Below are 18,884 nucleotides of genomic sequence, written 5' to 3'. Positions count from 1 at the left end.
GGTTTCACAGATGGATTCTATGAAGTATTTAAAAGAGAGTTAACAACTACCCTTCTCAAACTATTTCAACTATTTCAAAAAATTTCAGAAAAAGGAATATTTCTGAAACCATTCTATGAGCCAGCATCACTCTCATACCAAAATCAGACAAAGACAATAACAAAAAAATAAATTACAAGTCAATAAACATAGATGGAAAAATCCTGAACAAAATATTAGCAAATCAAATTCAACAATACATTAGCAGGATCATATACCATTAACAAGTGTGATTTCTCCCATGGATGCAAGGATGGCTCACAATTCACAATCAATCATTGTGAGACACTGCATTAACAAGTCAAAAAATAAAAATCATATAGTCATCTCAGTAGATGTAGAAAAGGCTTTTGGTGAAAATCAACATTCATTTATGATAAAAAAAAAAATCTTTCCAGAAAGTGGTCATTGAGGGAACATACCTCATCCTAATTTGTGACATATATAATAACCCACAGTTAACATATACTCAATGATGAAAATCTGAAAACATTTTCTCTAAGACCAGATGCACGGATGTCCACTTGCACCACTTTTATTCAACATAATTTGGGAAGTCTTGGCCACAGGAACCAAAGAAGAAAAAGAGAAGGAATCCAAATTAGAAAGGAAGAAGTAAAACTGACATTATTTCCAGGTGACATGATACTATACCCAGAAAATATTAAAGATGCCACCAAAAAACTACTAAATCACATTAATGAATTTGAAAAATTTGTAGAATAATACAAAATTAAATAAATCTGTTGCATTTCTATACATTATCAACAAACTATCAGAAAGAATGGTTAAGGAAATGATCCCATTTGCAATTGCACCAAAAAGAATAAAATATTAAGGAGTAAATTTATCTAAGGAGGTAAAAGATCTTTACCTGGAAAACTAAGACACTGATGAAAGAAATTGAAGATTACACAAACAGATGGAAGGAAATTCCATGTTCATGGATTGGAAGAATTAATATTGTCAAAAATAACTATACTACATAAGGCAATGTACAGATTCAATACAATCCTTACCAAAATACCAATGGCATTTTTCACAGAACTAGAAAAAATACTTCTAAAATCTGTATGGAAACACAAAAGACGCTGAGTAGCTAAATAAATCTTGAGAAAGAAGAGCAGAGTTGGAGATATCATGCTCACTGACTTCAGACCATACTACAAAGCTACAATAATCAAAACAGTATGGTGCTGGAGCAAGAAAAGACACACAGATCAATGGAACAGAATAGAGAACCCATAAATAAACCCACATAAATATGATCAATTAATCTATGACCAGGCTCAGTGGTAAAGAATCCACCTAGAAAGCAGGAGCCATAGAAGACATGGGTTCAATCCTGGATTGGGAAGATTCCTTGGAGGAGGAAATGGCAACGCACTCCAACATTCTTGCCTGGAGAAACTCATGGGCAGAGGAGCCTGGTGGGCTACAGTCCATAAGGGTTGCAAAGAGCTGGACATGATTGGAGCAACTTATCATGCACACACCATCTATGACAAAGGAGGCAAGAGTACAATGGTTGAAAAGCAGTTTTTTTTTAATTATTATAGTGCTGGGAAACTGGACAGTTACATGAAAAAGAATAAAATTAGAACGTTCTCTAACTCCATCTACAAAAACAAACTCAGAATGGATTAGACCTAACTGTCTGACCAGATACCATAAAACTCCTAGAAGAAAACACTCTCTGACATAAATTGTAACAATTTTTTCATCTGTCTCCAAAAGCAAAGGAAACAAAAGCAAAAATAAGCAAATGGGGTCTAATTAAATTTAAAATCTTTTTTACAAGAAAAGAAACCATCAATGAAGCAAAAAGACAACCTACTGAATGTGAGAAAATATTTGCAAATGATATGACCAATAAGGAGCTAAAGGTCCAAAAATATATAAACAGTTCATCCAACTTAAGGTCAAAAAACAACCAACCAATTAAAAAATGGGCAGAATATCTAAATAGACATTTCTTCAAAGAAGATATACACATGGCCAATAGGCACATTAAAAGATCCCCAGCATCATTAATCATCAAAAGAATGCAAATCAAAACCATGATGAGATATCCCCTTACACCTGTCAGAATGGTTATCATTAAATGATCACCACAAATAACACACATTGGCAAGGATTTGGAGAAAATGAAATACTCATACACTGTTGGTAGGAATATAAATTGGTACAGACGCTATGGAAAACAGTATGACAGTCTCTCAAAAAACTAAAAATTAAACTACCATATGACCCCAAAATTCCATTCAAGGTTATAGATCTGAAAAAAACAAAACACACTAATTTAAAAAGATACATGCACCCAATATTCATAGCAGTGTTAATTACAGTTGCCAAGATATAGAAGGAACATAAGTGTTCATCAATAGATGAAAGGATAAAGAAACATACATACATCTAAAGAAATACTCAATCATAGGGAAGAATGAAGGTTTTGCCAATTGCAGCAACGTGAATGGACTTGGAGGGCATTATCCTAAGTGAAATAAGTCAGACAGAGAAAGACAAATACTGTATAATATAACTTGTTTGTGGAATCTTAAAAAGTACAACAAACTAGTGAATATAATAAAAAGGAAACAGACATACAGATATGGAGAACAAACTAGTAGTTACCAATGCAAAAAAGGGAAGGAGGGAGAGGCAGTATAGGGGTAGAGGATCAAGGGGTACGAACTATCAGGGATAAAATAAGTTGCTAGAGTATATTGTACAACGTGGGACATATAGTAAATATTTTATAATTATAAATGGAATATAACCTTTAAAAATTGTGAATTATTATATTTTATACTTGTAATTTATATAATATAATGCATCAACTATATCTGAATTGGGCTTCCCAGGTTTCTCAAACAGTAAAGAAGCCACCTACAATGCCAGAGACCTGGGTTTGATCCCTGGGTCAGGAAGATCCTTGGAGAAGGGAATGGCTACCCACTCCAGAATTCTTGTCTGGAGAATTCCATGGACAGAGGAGCCTGGTGGGCTACTCCATGGGATTGCAAAGAGTCAGACATTTATGTCTGAATTATAAATAAATAAACTACAAGGATATATTTCACAACAAAGAATATAGTCAATATGTTGTGACAACTTTAAATGAAATAAAATCTATAAAAATATTGAATCATTATGTTGTATAGTTGAGACTAATATAATATTGTAAGTAAAGAGTACCTCAATGAAAACAGTTTTTTAATAAATGGAATCATACAGTTAAAAAAATACTCCATTACTTTCTGAACTGCATACTTTTTGAAAAGATGTCTGCTGTTTTTCTTATATTCTTCTGTTGCAATGTTTCTTTTCTTTTTTCTTAAGATTTTTACTTTATAATTATTTTCAAAAACAAGATTATGATGCATTAAGTCTGTAAATTGTTTTGTAGTTAGAGTTAGCAGGTGATGGATCAGATGTGGAGAGTCAAGAAAGAAAGACATCAAAGATATTGCCAAGAGTTTGAGTTTGAGCAACTGGATGGATGGAGTGAAATTTGCTGAGAAAGGGAAGACAGTTAATGAAGACCATTGAGAATCATAGTTTGGTTGATTCAGAGATGAAGAGGACATATCCCTTGGGCTACCTCAGAAGCAGAGCAATGGGCAAATATTACAGATGTATGTAACTTATTGGGCAATGACCCCAGAGCACCAAAAGCAAGAGGGACATGATGCCAGGAAGGGAAAGCAGATTAACAGGTGTGTTGTCAAAATTACCACTGCTGGAAAATGGAGCTTACTCCCACTTGGAGAACTCTGGGATCCAATGTAGAACACACTCATCAGTAGTAGACAACCCAAGGACTAACAGAGATGAAGTATTGACTTACCAGCTCCCATCAGCATCTGAGGGCTGGCCCTGAAGGTCATTAATCCTCAGACATTCTGGCCTGTCTCACAGAGGCAGAGAGCAAAGCTCTGGAGCCAGATGGCCTTGGGTAGGAATGCAGGTAATGATAATTGAATGTTGGCTGCTGTGGTCCAAGGGGATATGGACAGAGTCCGAGTGGTAGACCAGAGGACAAATGCCTATTAGCTATTCATGAGCCAGGGAGTTCCAAAGTTATGAGTGAATGACAGCATCCCTGATAATCCCGTTGGCTTGGCTATTTGCCTGGAAGTTCACCTGCCATCTATTTGAACCCTTGCCATGGCATGATGACTCTGCCAAGACCTCAGTAGCAGACAAAGGGAGCCCAGTTTAGCAAGGCTCCCAAACCCCGTTCCCACTGCCAACTAAAAGATCTGCATGTAGAGAGATCTATACTCACCATTTCATTCCATCCTCAGCTATGCAGCTGGAATTTGGCATCTTTCCCACGTTCATTTCATAGAAGAAATTGATGCTCAGAGAGTTGCAGTCACTTATGTAAGGCCACACAGCAAGGGAATTGGAACCAGGACTGAAACTCATCCCTGTGTCACTGCTTCTCAGGGATCTAGTCTCCCAGCTTCCACATTCTAGAAATAAGTGTTAGACCAGGCAGTGGCTCTTATTCATCATCATGTCTTATGAATTAAAAACAATGTTCATGAGGTCATTTCCATGGGGCTTTGAGGTTGGCTGTGTAAATATTTGGCCTTCGGGGCTCTTCTCGGCCAAACTCCTCAGGGTGCTGACGTTAAACACACTCCTTCAGGAAAAATGCAATTGGTCTCAGGAAGCCCCTGGGGTCCGGCTCTCAGAGGGTGTCTGCTCAGGCTAATGTTTGACAACACAAAGCCCATTTTTCCTATGACTTTTTCTCATTTAAGACAAGAAAGATCGCCCTCCTCTCGCCAACGCACATACTCAACAGTCATTAATACGCAGGCATTTAAAAACATTTGTGATCAGAAAGGTCTGTGTTTTCTCATTTCTTTACAGAGTCAGGGAGGTTTGAGAGTGAGAGACAGGGGAGAGGGGAAAGGAGAGAGAGGGAGAGGAAGAAAAGGAGCAAGAAATGGAGAGAGGGAAAGGAAGAGGGAGAGAAATAAAGGAGAGAAAGGGAAGAGAGGGGAGAAGGGAGGAGAACAGATGAAGAGAGGAAGAAGAGAAAACAACCTTAGTATGTACTAACAAGACTTGGATAAAGTATGTGCTATGTGTTAAACTGATGCTGAAGATCTACATGTAATATCCTCAGGTGACAAAGCAAGTCTCAGAGTAGCCTAAAAAGCTGTAAGTCAGTGTCCAACTATGTGCACAAAATCTGATAGAAGGGGTGGTCATCAGAAGCTTAGCAGCAGTTTCCTCTGAGTGGTGGAGTTCCAGGTGGTTTTTACCTCTATTCTGTGATGCTACCTCATGTGTTTTCTCCCTAAGGCGGCAGTGACCAACCACAACTGATGGAGTGACTTAGATAATAGGCGTTCGTTCTGTCTCAGTTCTAGAGGCCAGAAGTCCAAGATCAAGATGTCAACAGGGGTATGCTCCCTGTGGGGGCTCCAGAGGGAGGATCCTTCCTTGCCTTTCCTAGTTTTGAGCAGTGGCTGGCCATCCTTGGTTCTCCTTGATTTGCAGCTGCAGCATTCCAATCTCTGCCTCTGTCCTCATGTGGCCTCTACCATCTATGTCTATAGCTGGGTCTCCTCTTTTAATAAGGATGCCAATCATGTTGGATGAGGGCCCACCCTAGTCCAGCATGACCTCATCTTAATTAATTGCATTTTTAATAACCCTATTTCCAAAAAGGTCACATTCTGAGGGCCTAGGGATCAGGACTTCAAGGTAACTTGTGGTGAGGGTCATAGTGATGAAAAAAGACCAGGCAGGGCCCAGTTCAGAAGATAAAGGCCCATCACTGGGGGACTGACCGTCTGTGTTTCTGGGAAGTCACATCTTCCCCCAGTGCTGTGGAAAGCCTGCAGAGTGTCCCCAAATGCAGAGATGCTTTACAGGAAAGAAGGGGTCATGGGTTATGCCCTGAGATGAAGGCTAGGTCTCTGACAAGATGACAGGGGAAACCAGGTGAGGGCTCTGAAGCTAGAGCAAGGTGTCATCATAACAGTGCATCCTGGTGCATTGGAAGGGTGCTAGATACATGATCTAGTGGAAGCAGAGTCTGGGACACCTACAATGAACTAATCGGACAGGGCTGACATGCTAGGAACACTGAACCAGAACATTTTATCATGAATCCCTGGTCTAGCCTGAGGATGGACCTGGAGGACAGGGCAAGTTCGTAGAGTCTTCCCTGTTGCAGCGATGAAGAGGACTTGGCCTGGTGGAGGAAGAGCAAAGCCCAGGGATCTGTGGAAAGGAGAGAGACTGGGAGGTCAGCAGGAAGGCGCACAGGCATAGGTGGCTCTGGGCCGGAGCAGTGGGGGAGTGGGATCCCTGAAGCGTGGAGAACAGGGGCACTTTCCAGATACACCTTCAGAATCTTCTTAATAACACTGAATTCATAAAAATGATTATTTATTTTTAAATTTTATTGCTTTTATTCTTATCTTTTTAGGTTGATAAGCATACCTATTGGAGAGGAGAGAGAGTGAGAAATTAGTCATAGAATGTAAATACCAAGGCATTTAAACATCTAGTTTCATTACATGCCAGGGCAATACTACTATTGTAAGATACGGAAGTCTTTGATTATTCTCTTTTTCTCAAACCCCACAGTCATTAGGCATAATGGATTTTTTTATAAGTGATTACTTATAATATATGTATGAGGTACAAAGAATATCAAGAAACGAGCACCTAGGTAACCATCACGGTTTCTTCATCCCACCTCTGTCCTCCTACCCAGATGTGACCACTCCCCAAATTCTGCATTAACTTGCCCTTTGTCATTTAGACGTAATCGTGACACCTATGTGTGCCTCCCTAAATAGAATCTTGTGACACATGTTCGTTTGTGACTTGCCTCTTGGCTAACAGCTAGGTACATACCTGTAATTAATTTGTTTCAATGCTACTTTGTTTTCACCGTGTGACTGCACAGTTTGTCCACTCTCCTTTCAGGGAACACATGGCTGCCCCACAGCTTTGCCTCTGTGAGAGGTTTCCTGGGAAGACTTCAGTGCCTGTCTTCTGGCACTTGTGTGTGGGCCCTTGCCCAGGAGGGGAATTGCCCCAGCACAGGATGGGCATGTCAGCTTTGCCAGCTGATGCCACACTGGTTTGCCAAGCAGCCAGGTAGGTTCACGTGCCAGGGATCTGTACTGCTCCACACCCTCACTTTTCAGACCCTCAGTCTTATTTCTCACACAGCAGAACTGTCAGGATATTGCTTACAAATGTTAGAAAATAACCAGGAAGAGGGGCAATAAAGTGATCTATCCTTCAAAACAAATCCAACCGACAAAAGGAAGGCCATCCATCAAGGAACCACACTTTACCAAGGAGCTGAGGTCTCTGAGGCAAGGGCTAACCCAGCATCCAGGGGCACCAGGAAGGCTGTCCTGGGGAGGGAGGGGCCCCCCGGGCTGGGAAGGGATTTGTGGCACGCCAAGGCAGATGAACTAAGGGCAGGAAGAGCCCCTTCTCTCTGTGACTGCCTGTGCAGCTGACGCTCAGAGTGCAGCTTCAGTAGTCCAGACTACATCGTAGGTCGACACTTAAGGGTCCCCAGGGGTGATGGCTGGCCCTCAAGCATGGTGGCCCAAGAGTGTGGTGTCCAACCCTAGGGCTGGTGGCTGACCCCAAGGCCCTTGACAAGGGCAATTGGAAGGGTGTGAGCAGTTGCTAACCTCATGGGGTCCTCCTTTCTCCTCATTCCTCCTGGACTTCCCCTGCCCAATGGGAACAGTCTCTTTTCCCCCACAGGGTTCTGCATGGGGACCTCTTTGCCCCAGGGAACCCTTTGGTACCTTGCAGAGTGGCATGATGCTCTGAGGTTCATCATCTGCTCCTTCCCCTTACCTTTCAAAGGTGTGGCCCAAGGTAAGCCTGTTGCCTCCCCCTTGTCCTCCCAAAGAGCAAGACAGACACGATGATAGCCCTGCCCTCCTTCCCCAAGCCCTACTCTTGTCCTTCAGCATCATCACCCTCCTCTGCTGACATGCCCTCAGACTCACTGCACTGGCACCTCGTGGAGACTTCGCCTACCTGTTCAGCATGATGACCTTATGAGGCTGGTGCAGACAGGCTTGAAGAGTTCATGAGGCAGCAAGGAGGAAGCCCGAGTGAAGGCTGACTGCAACTCCTACCTCAGCCCAGCCACCTCGCTCAACATGCCCTTCATCACCACTGCCTGCCTCTGAGCCGTGGTTTCCTCACAGGGACAGGGCAACACATACCCAGCTAGCCCAATGCCTGTGGAGACGCAGCTCCCTGCACTGCCCACAGGCAGGCATCACGCTCTAGGTGATTTCTGTGGGCTGGCCGGGCCTCTCATCCCTAACATGCCTCTAACCCGGCCTCCTAGCTGTTTATCCTCAACCGTGTGAAGAAGTCATAAACCGTGGAGCCTGCCCAGGTATTTATTTTAGTTAGTAAAAATGCCTTGGACCTTGCCAAGAGCCATTTGACTTTAATTGGAAACTTTTGAGGCATTAAGAATGCGCTGAGGTTTAAGACGTGTACAAAGTCTCTGCAATCATCGATCATGTGAGCGCTGCTTTGGACCAGGTGGAACGAAGACAACCTTTTAGCAAATCCACCTCCCTTAATGGACTCATTTATAATAACTCTGCATTGCTGGGCAGTGTGTCTCCCCCAGAACTCCATGAACGCTGGCCAGTGCATTTAAAAGCAATGAACATCTGGTGACTGTAAACGAGGAACCCAGGAAAAAAACAAAACATGACATAAACAAAAGGCAGTTTGGGGAGGGCCAATAAGATGGCCCCCAATCTGTGGTCAGGGCAGACATTTCCCCACAGTGTGAAGGAAGCTAGGGAGAGACACCATCTGCTGTTCCTCTGAGAAATGTCATCCCAACAGCTTTGTTTACGGAGGACTTACTGGGTGCCAGGCTCAGTCAGGAAGCCTCAGCCAACTGCTCTAGCCTCATCTCATGACATGTTCCCACTGGCCTTTCTCAGACCCCGTGCCATTACAGGGCCTTTGCTTATGCTCTTCCCTGTGTCTGTAGCACTTCCCCCTCCCTCTCCTCATCTGCATTAGTTAGCTGGGGCCACATAACAAACTACCCCAAAGCTTAGGAACTTAGAACAATAAACGTTTATCATCCTGGTCTCTGAGCCAGGAAGCCAAAAGCTGCTTAGCTGGGTGGGTCTGGTTCAGGTCTCCCATGAGGTTGTTCTCAAGCTGTCAGCAGGGACTGTAGTCTCCTATGAAGGCTGGATTGGGGCTGTAGGATCTGCTTCCAAGCTCACTTATATGGCTATAGGTGAATCTGCAGTTCCTCATCACATGGACACATCCACAGGGATGCTTGAGTGTCCTCTACAATATGACAACTAGCTGCCCCAGGGTGAATGATCCAGAGAGAGTCCATGTAGAAGACTGGGAAGGCCCAGTCTCTTATGACCTGATTTTGAAAGTGATATACCATCATTTGTGCAGCATTCTGTTATTTACAGGGATCCTCAAAACCCATGTGTACCCAGAACTTCAGAAGGTGAACCTACTTGGGAATAGGTTCTTTGCAGATGTAATTAGTTAAGATGAGGCCGTTCTGAATTGGGGTGAGCCCTAAATCCAGTGACTGGTGTCCTCATAAAAGGCCATGTGGTGGGAGCCCAGTCTGGCTCTCTGTGATTACCTAGAGGGGTAAGATAGGGAAGGAGAGGGGGGCTCAAGAGAGAGGTGATATATGTATAATTATGGCTGATTTGCATTGCTGTATGGCAAAAGTCAATACAACATTATATAGCAATTTCTCCAATTAAAAATAAAGTTAAAAAATAAAAGAAGTCCATGTATAGACCCAGAGACATAGGGAAACATAGGGAAACATAGCAAACATAGGGAAGAGGGGCATGGGGCAATGCCCCATTAGATTAGAGTGATGTTCTACAAGCCAAGGATTGCTGGCAGCCGTTAGAAGCCAGGAGAAAGTCATGGAATGGATTCTACTGCAGAATCTCAAGAAGGAACCAATTGCGCCAATAACTTGATGTTGGACTTCTGGCCTACAGACTAGGAAAGAACAAATTCCTATTGTTTTAAGCTCCCTAGATGTGGGCACTTTGTTACAACAGCCCCAGGAAACTAATACAGACTGGTCACATGCAGTCCTATGGTCCATGTAGGAGGGAGCACGAGGCTGTAACAGAAGGTGGGGACATGGACTGCCTACCCTGTTGCCTGAGCTACTCCACTCATTCTTCAGATCTCAGCTTCTGTGGCTTTCTCCAGGAGGCTGGGCCATGTGCCCTGGAGCATCCAGAGCCCTCTGTAACACCCACCCACTTGGGGTCGTTGCCACTGTCTTTCCACCCTACCACACTGTAAGGTCCAAGATGAGAGCATTCAATCTTGATCACTCCTGCCTGCTCCTAACCCTGGTGACAAGCACATGCCCAGCAAACAGTGGGTGCTCAATAAGTACACGAATGACCGTGGGATGTGCTGTACCTCTGCTACTTCTACCACCCCTCCATTGTTAGCAACCCTCCTCTGAGGCTCAAGGGTGATAGAACTCATCAGGTCAGCCAGTACATCTGACTACATCAACATTGCCTTAAAACAGGTGCCAGTGGTGGGGTGGGAGGGAAAGGGTTCTGGAGAAAGTTACCTGCCTCAGGTGAGGCAATGGAGAGACACTTGCCTCCTGTGGTGGGTGGGGTGGGGGGGCACGAGCAGATGGCCATGGGCCTTTTACCTGGGAATTGCTTGCTGATCATCACTGCTAGTACCCACTGATGGCAGAAGCCTGTTTCTCCTCACCTGGCTGGCCCATAGGATCTCAGGACCCCACCTTTACTCCACAAAGCACAGTGGAGACCAGGCCAGAATAACAAGAGCAGATTCACTGATGACTCAAAAATGATGACAGGGAAACAGACACAGAAGCTAAAAGAACTCAGAGCACACCCATGCTGCAAGCAGCGACCCATTCCCCTTCTCAGGCTACTGGTGGTGAATCACTAGCTGGGGGCATGCACAGCCGGTATTTCTCAAACTCCTGTGTGGCTACACATGGCCCCAAGTACATCTGAATTCTAGTCAGTGGGATAGCAAGAGTGTCACATGGAACCTCCCTGGAAGTAATGTATGGTGAGGAGGATGAATCCTTCTGTGCTCTTTGTCTTCCTTGCAGCTTCTTGGAGTGGCAGCAGCGATGACTGAGGCTCAAGCAGCTGTCTTTGACCTTGAGATGGAAGCTGTGTATTGAGGATAGCTGTGCAGGAAAGTAGAAATGTAGGAATCCCTTATGCCTACCTCTGTGCTTTTCAAATGAGAGAAGAATAAGCTTCCATCTCTCTTAAGCTACTACTATAATTTGGATTTTTCTGTTGATGGTATCCAAACTTAATCCCAATTCATGGAGGAGACTGTGTCTTTTATGCTATAGCCAAGGTCTTGCTATCAGAATGTCCTCACACTCTTTGAGCACCTGCTGAGCTGTGAGGGGGCCACCAAACGGAAGCCATGGATCTGTGGTTCTGATGACCTCTCATTCATGGGGGGTGGAGGCTGATGTTTGGCCATTCCAGAGACTCTTGACGCTCTAGCTGCCCCTTCCACTTCCTTGCCCCCAAAGCTCAGTCTCCTCTCCTGATCCTGGGAATAGACAGCTCACATTTACTGAGCACCAGCTATGTGTGTTTGGCAAGTTACTAAGTCCTTCATGTCAATGATCTCACATGGTTCTTACCATTATGCCCTGACATGGCAGGGGGAGTGTACAGATGAGGAAATAGAGGGTCAGAAACTCACCATATGCCTCTGTAGCACAAGGGGGTATCTGTCAGCTCCCAAGCATGAGGGTAACCTGTCTGTAACATCCCTGTGGGATGTGCCTAGCTTTTCAGGAAGCCCCCTGCAGCATCTAATCTTCATGGGGTCTAGCACTACCCCTCCTCTCTACCTCCTGGCCACACTATGACCCTGGCCCCTTACCCACCTGGAGAGAGCCCCTTGCCTACCTAGAGAAGTCTCCTGTCTGTCTCCATGCCTACCTTCACTATACTTGTCCTGCTTACTACACTCCAGATACTCTTTCTGCTCATCAAACAGGCCAAGCTAATTCTTGCAAGATGGCCACCCAAAGGTATTCACCCTCTATCATACAACCTGCTGCTTTTCACAGTAGTTTTATCTGTTCATTGTCTATCTCCTGAATAGGCAAGACTTGGTCTTCTGCTTTGCTGTGTTCACAGAGCGTAAAAGAGTGTCTGACATACAGAGATGCTCAGTAAATATCTGTTGAATGAACTAATTAAAATCAATTTAATTAATGTAACCAGCAGAGCTAGGAGAAACTCCAGGGAGCAATGAGAGGTAAAAGGGGATTTTAATAGAGAAGGCTGAGACCAAGACTATGGCAGAGAAAGGACCCTTAAGCATCCTGGGCAGGTAAGGTGTATCAGGGATCAACCTCAGTAACAGAGCCAGTAGATGAGATATATACATATATATGACTTGCTACCCCTTCATGGGTCACAGACTTTTCATGGCAAAGGGGCTTGCATAACTCATTGAAGCTATAAGCCATGCTGTGCAGAGCCACCTAAGACGGAAGGGTCATAGTGAAGAATTCTGACAAACCGTGATCCACCAGAGGACTAAAGGGCAACCCACTCCAGTATTCTTGCCTCGGGAACTCCATGAACAGTATGAAAAGGCAAAAAGATATGACACCAGAAGATGGGCCCCCCATGTCAGAAGGTGTCCAATATGTTAATGGGGAAAAGCAAGAGCAATTATTAATAGCTCCAGAAAGAATGAAGCAGCTGAGCCAAAGCAGAAATGACACTCAGTTTTGGATGTGTCCGGTGCTGAAAGTAAAGTCCAATGCTGTAAATAACCTGCATAAAGATATGCGGATGATACCACTCTAATGGCAGAAAGTGAAGAAGAACTAAAGGGCCTCTTGATGAAGGTGAAAGAAGAGAGTGAAAAAGTTGACTTGAAACTCAACATTTAAAAAACTAAAATCCATCCCCATCACTTCATGACAAATAGAAAGGGGGAAAGTGGGCTCCAGAATCACTATGGACAGTGACTGCAGCCATGAAATTAAAATACACTTGCTCCTTGGAGGGAAAATTATGACAAACCTAGACAGCATATTAAAAAGTAGAGACATCACTTTGTCAACAAAGCTTTGTATAGTCAAAGCTATGGTTTTTCCAGTAGTCATGTAGGGTTGTGAGAGTTGGACCATAAAGAAGGTTGAGTGCTGAAGAACTGATGCCTTCCAAATGTGGTGCTGGAGAAGACTCTTGAGAGTCCCTCAGTCTGCAAGGAGATCAAACCAGTCAATCCTAAAGGAAATCAGTCCTGAATATTCATTGGAAGGACTGATGCTGAAGCTGAAGCTCCAATACTTTGGCCACCTGATGCAGAGAGCCAACCCATTAGAAAAGACCCTGATGCTGGGAACGATTGAAAGCAAAAGGAGAAGAGGGCAACAGAGGATGAGATGGTTAGATAGCATCACCGACTCGATGGACATGAGTTTGAGCAAACTCTGAGAGGTAGTAGAGCACAGGGGAGCCTAGCATGCTGCAGTCCATGGAGTCACAAAGAGTCAGACATGACTTAGCAACTGAAAACAACAAAACAAATGACTTATTACAGGGAGGTGGCTCATGTGATGATGGGCTTAGCTAAGCAAGTCCAAAAATCATAGGATAGGCCACCAAGAAGGAAGACTGAGTAGGCTGTAATCCCCAGGCATGTGCTGAAGCTGTGGTCCTCAGGTATTGTATATTCTCTCTTTTAGGGAAGACTCAGCTCTGCTTTTAAGACCTCCCCCTCACAAAGTGATTAGGTCAGGCCCACCCAGATTATCCAGGATATTCGCCATTACTTAAAGTCAACTGATTAAGAGCTTTAATTATATCTGAAAAATACCTTCACTGCAACATCTGGGTTAGTATTTGATTGAATATACAGGATATTTGCCATTACTTAAAGTCAACTGTTTAAGAGCTTTAATTATATCTGAAAAATACCTTCACCACCACATCTGGGTTAGTGTTTGATTGAATAACTTGGAACCATATTCTAGCAAAGACTTCTCAGGTGGCACTAGTGGTAGAGAAATCGCTTGCCAATGCAGGAGATGCAAGAGATGCAGGTTTGATCCCTGGGTCTGGAAGATCCCCTGGAGAAGGGCATGGCAATTCACTCCAGCACTCTTGCCTAGAGAATCCTATGGGCAGAGGAGCCTGTCAGGCTACAGTCCATAGTGTCTCATCGAGTCAGACATCACTGAAGCGACTTAGTATGGAGCACACACGCACATAGTCTAGCCAAGTTGATACATTAAAGAAATCACCATGATCCATCCCCCATCAACGTGACACCCATACACATCTCCTTAAACTAGATTAATCTACAAATAAAAAAGTAACAAAGTCACACTTCCACCTAATATAGTAGAATTATCCTGATGCTGGGAAAGATTGAGGGCAGGAGGAGATGTACATGACAAAGAATAAGATGGTTGGATGCATCACTGTCTCAATGAACATAAGTTTGAGCAAACTCCCGGAGATAGTGAAGGACAAGAAAGCCTGGCATGCTACATCCATGGGGTTCCAAAGAGCCAAACACAACTTAGCAACTGGACAACAACCAAAAATGCACTAATCATTTCCCCAAAAAGAAAATGCAAGATCCTTGGATGATGTTCACTCTTGTCCTTTATATTCTGAAATTTAAGTACTAGATGTAGTGTTAACACTATTAATACATCTTATTCTAGATGATAAATGCTTAAGAGAGGGAAAATTTTTTAGATATTTGGTTATTTTATATAACAAATATATTCATATAGTCAATAAAAGGAAGAAATCACCATTTCTCATTTCTGTATTCTTCATTTCTGTAACTAGTCATATAGCATAGCTGGTATTTTTCACTTTCTTTCTTCCAGTGCCTATTCCACATTTATTTCAACAAGCATCTCAACAGGCCATGGTTCTTAACTTGATGGGATGACCCAAAACTTTATTCATGAAGGGTCTGGGCCATTGGTTTTTGTAGCTTTGCATTGACCTTAATCACAGGGCATGGGAGATGCCCTAGGGAATCTCCTCTATTCCAAACATCCTCTTCCTTTCCTCAGTTGTGTAATAGTAGCCCAGTTTCTCTTGATCAGCCAGGATCAATCACCTTAGCCAGTACAGTGACCCCCTTCTTTAGCTTGTTTATTCAGAGGCACAGGGAACCCAAAGTGGTCAGGTGAAAGTCTTAACCACTATTTCAGGGGAATCATTGTTGTGTCTCCTAGTGGAAGCATTCCTCCTTCTCTAACTAAGGCCTCTAGGTCAGCAGAGTGTAAAGTTACGGGAACAGGAAGCAAAAATTTTGCTAGTGGTAACGATGAGCGTTGCCGCTCTCATTTCCATCCCTTTATTCCTACACCTGTGAATCCTGACCTGGGAGAAATAGTACCATATATTGGACACTGATTCAGAGCATACACAGCCTGCTAGAGAACCTTGCCCCAATCCAGCAAGGTATTACCACCTAGCTAGCACTGTAACTAAGTCTTCAAAAGACTATTCCACAGAACCTGTCAAACCAGTTATTACAGGATGGTGGGAAGCATGGTGAATTCAGTGAAATCCATGATCATGGGCCTGCTGTAGCACTTATTCTGCTGTGAAGTGAGTTTCTAGATAAAAAGCAGTTCTGTGTGAAATACCATGATGGTGAATAAAGCGCTCTGTAAATCCATGGATGGATGGTAGTTCCGGCAGAAGCATTGCCTGCAGGGAAGGCAAATTCATATCCTGATCACTCCATGGAATAGTGCTATTTTGGGAACTCAGGTTAGCCAAGGTGATTGGAGGTCCATGTTGCTGAGCCCAGGTATCATCTCTGTCACTGTCACTATGGCCCCAGTGTTCATGACCCCATTAGGTCATGACAGGGTAGCTGAGGAAAGAGGGTGTAATTCCATCAACTTGATTATTAAAATCCTTCTCTGCTGAGGTCATCCTTTGATTAGATTCACATGGGACACAAATATCTTCACATTTTTTGCCCATTCAGAGAGATCTACACACCTATGTCTTCCCCAGACTTCATCACTAATTTTCCGATCATGTTCCTTCCGAGTCTCTGATCATCTGTTCAACCAATGGTCAAAGCCTATGAATCAGTATCTAATCACTTATTTGGCTATTTCTCCTTCCAAGTAAAGTGAACTTTGAGTTCTGCCTGCTAGGAGGACTTTCCTTTTCTATTATCCTTCAGTGATGTCCCAGAAAGAAGCTATGGAGCTGCAACTGTCAATTTTCAGATGGTGCCAAATACCAACCAAAAGCATCTGTACATCAGACCCAAGTCACCCCTTCCCCTATCAGCTAATCATAGGGAACTCCCCATGAGGCCATAGGTCAAGGCTGGGAAACAGAAGGCAATGTAGCAGGAGTGGGGACCATGGATATTTGAGCCATTTTTTCTTGTAATTTACTTGTGTCTTCAGGATTGCTTGGGTCTGATCATGCACATACCATCTTTATGGCGTCATGCGCACACCCAACTTTATGGCATGGTGGGTCAGGTAATGCCCAGTTCATGATGAGCAGTGTAACTCACATGGTAACTTGCTGACCCGTGATTAAGTGCTTAGTCTCTACTAAGGATCACTAGCAGGTGAACAACTGTTTCTCAAAAGAAGAGTAGCTATCTGTGGATGATAATAGGGTCATGCTCCAAAATCCTAAAGGCCTGCACTGTGATTTACCTATAGCAGCCTGCCAAAATCTCCAAACAGCATCTCTATCTGCCATGAACATGTCAAGCACCATTGGATCTGCTGGATTATATGACCCAGAGCAGCTTACATCACAGCCCGGACCTGTTTCAGATGCTTCTCTTGTTTTGGATCCTATTCAAAGCTAGCAGCTTTGGAGGGTCACACAATAAAAGGGCCAAAGTAACACATCCAAAGTCCCCCAAATCCAAAAAGGCCCACTAGGCACTGTGCCTCTCTTTTAGTTGTAAGGAGGCCAGATATGACAACTTATCCTCCTTCTTAGAAGGAATATCTTGACATACTTCACACCACTTGAGCCCTAGAAATTTCACTGATGTAGCAGGCCCTTAAATTTTAGTTTGACTTATTTCTCACCCTCTGATTTGCAAATATCTTACCAATAAGTCTAGAGTGATGGCTCTTTATTGCTCACCAAGTTCAACATGGTGTTATAAATGTAATGGACTGGTGGATATCTTGTGGAAGGGAAATACAACTCTGAGGCAAGACAGTAAAGATATATTGCTGGCCTGCCGTCTGAAAGCAATTGGCTTCTGGTAAATCTTATGGACAGGGATCTGGCATTTGCTGCATACCAAGTTCCAAAGGTTCCAATAGTTTGGACACCTGATGCAAAGAGCCGACTCATTGGGAAAGACCCTGATGCCAGGAAAGATTGAAGGCAGGAGGAGAAGGGGACTTCAGAGGATGAGATGGTTTTACGGCATCACTGACTCAAAGGACATGAGTTTGAGGAAGTTCCAGGAGAGGGTGAAGGACAGGGAAGCCTGGCGTGCTGCAGTCCATGGGGTCACAAAGAGTCAGACACAACTGAGTGACAAGCAACAACCTCATAGTTACTGTTTTTGACATCATAGTTCACATCTTTTTGTTCTGTACATCCCTTAACTGCTTTTTGTGTGTATAGCTTATTTTATTCTGTTATCTTTGAGAAGCCTGGTAAAAGGTTTTCACAGTGTAATGGAATCCTTCTTGAAGAGCATCTGTCTTCCCTTTCATTCAAGGGGCTCTGGGTCTGTAAATTGGCTAAGTCTGGAATTTGATTGAGGGGTGTGACTGTGCTTTTATGATTCAGGTTAGACTTTTATTCACTTGACCTGGAACTTTTTTGCTCATACAGATCAAATATTTAGTAGACTGTCCATCTATTTCACTTCTAGGAACACCACGATTATTGGTCAACACGTAGGTCTCTGCAAGTCAGACTATTCTGATTGCTCCTTTGACACTGCTGTCCATGCCCACTTTGTGCTTAGTGATTAGGGGTTGTCACTTGGCCTCTGTTACCCCAGAATCCAATTATTCCCACTGCCTTTAGGTTTCTCAATTTAGTGACAGCAGTTTCCACTGGATTTCTGACCTACAAAGAAGAATAGTCACAGAGCTCTTCAAGGATGCGGGGACATCTGCTACAAATGGACTTCTCACAGTTGTGATAAAGGTGTGTCCTTCCTCTTGGTGAGCAAAGGGTGGTGTTGTTTTTGTTCAGTCACCAAGTCATGTCCAGTTCTTTGCAACCCCACACACTGCAGCTCACCAGGGTTCTCTGTCTTCCACTATTTCCTGGAGTTCACTCAAATGCATGTCATTGAGTTGGTGATGCTATTTAAAAACCTATCACCTGTCCCCTTCTCCTTTTACCTTCAACCTTTCCCAGCATCAAGGTCTTTTCCAGTGGGCCAGCTCTTCATATCAGGTGGCCAAAGTAGAGGAGCCTCACCTTTAGCATCTGTCCTTCCAATGAATATTCAGGGCTATTTCCTTTAAGATTAACTGGTTTGATCTTGCAGTCAAAGGGACCCCCACAGTCTTCTCCAGCACCACAATTTGAAAGCATCAATTCTTTGGCCCTCAGGCTTCTTTATGGTCCAACTCTCATATCTGTATATGACTACTGGACATGGTGGTGAGCAGATCTCAAATGACAAACTCACTCTAATGTTCCAGTTTCCCTAAGCCTTCGATTTCCTTTCTCTGCAATAAAACAGGACAGCTCTGGCATCTCCACTTTGTCTATGATAGGCCACCA

Source organism: Cervus canadensis, chromosome 30 (assembly GCF_019320065.1).
Source record: "Cervus canadensis isolate Bull #8, Minnesota chromosome 30, ASM1932006v1, whole genome shotgun sequence".
Taxonomy (NCBI): domain Eukaryota; kingdom Metazoa; phylum Chordata; class Mammalia; order Artiodactyla; family Cervidae; genus Cervus; species Cervus canadensis.
This window is presented reverse-complemented; position numbering follows the sequence as displayed.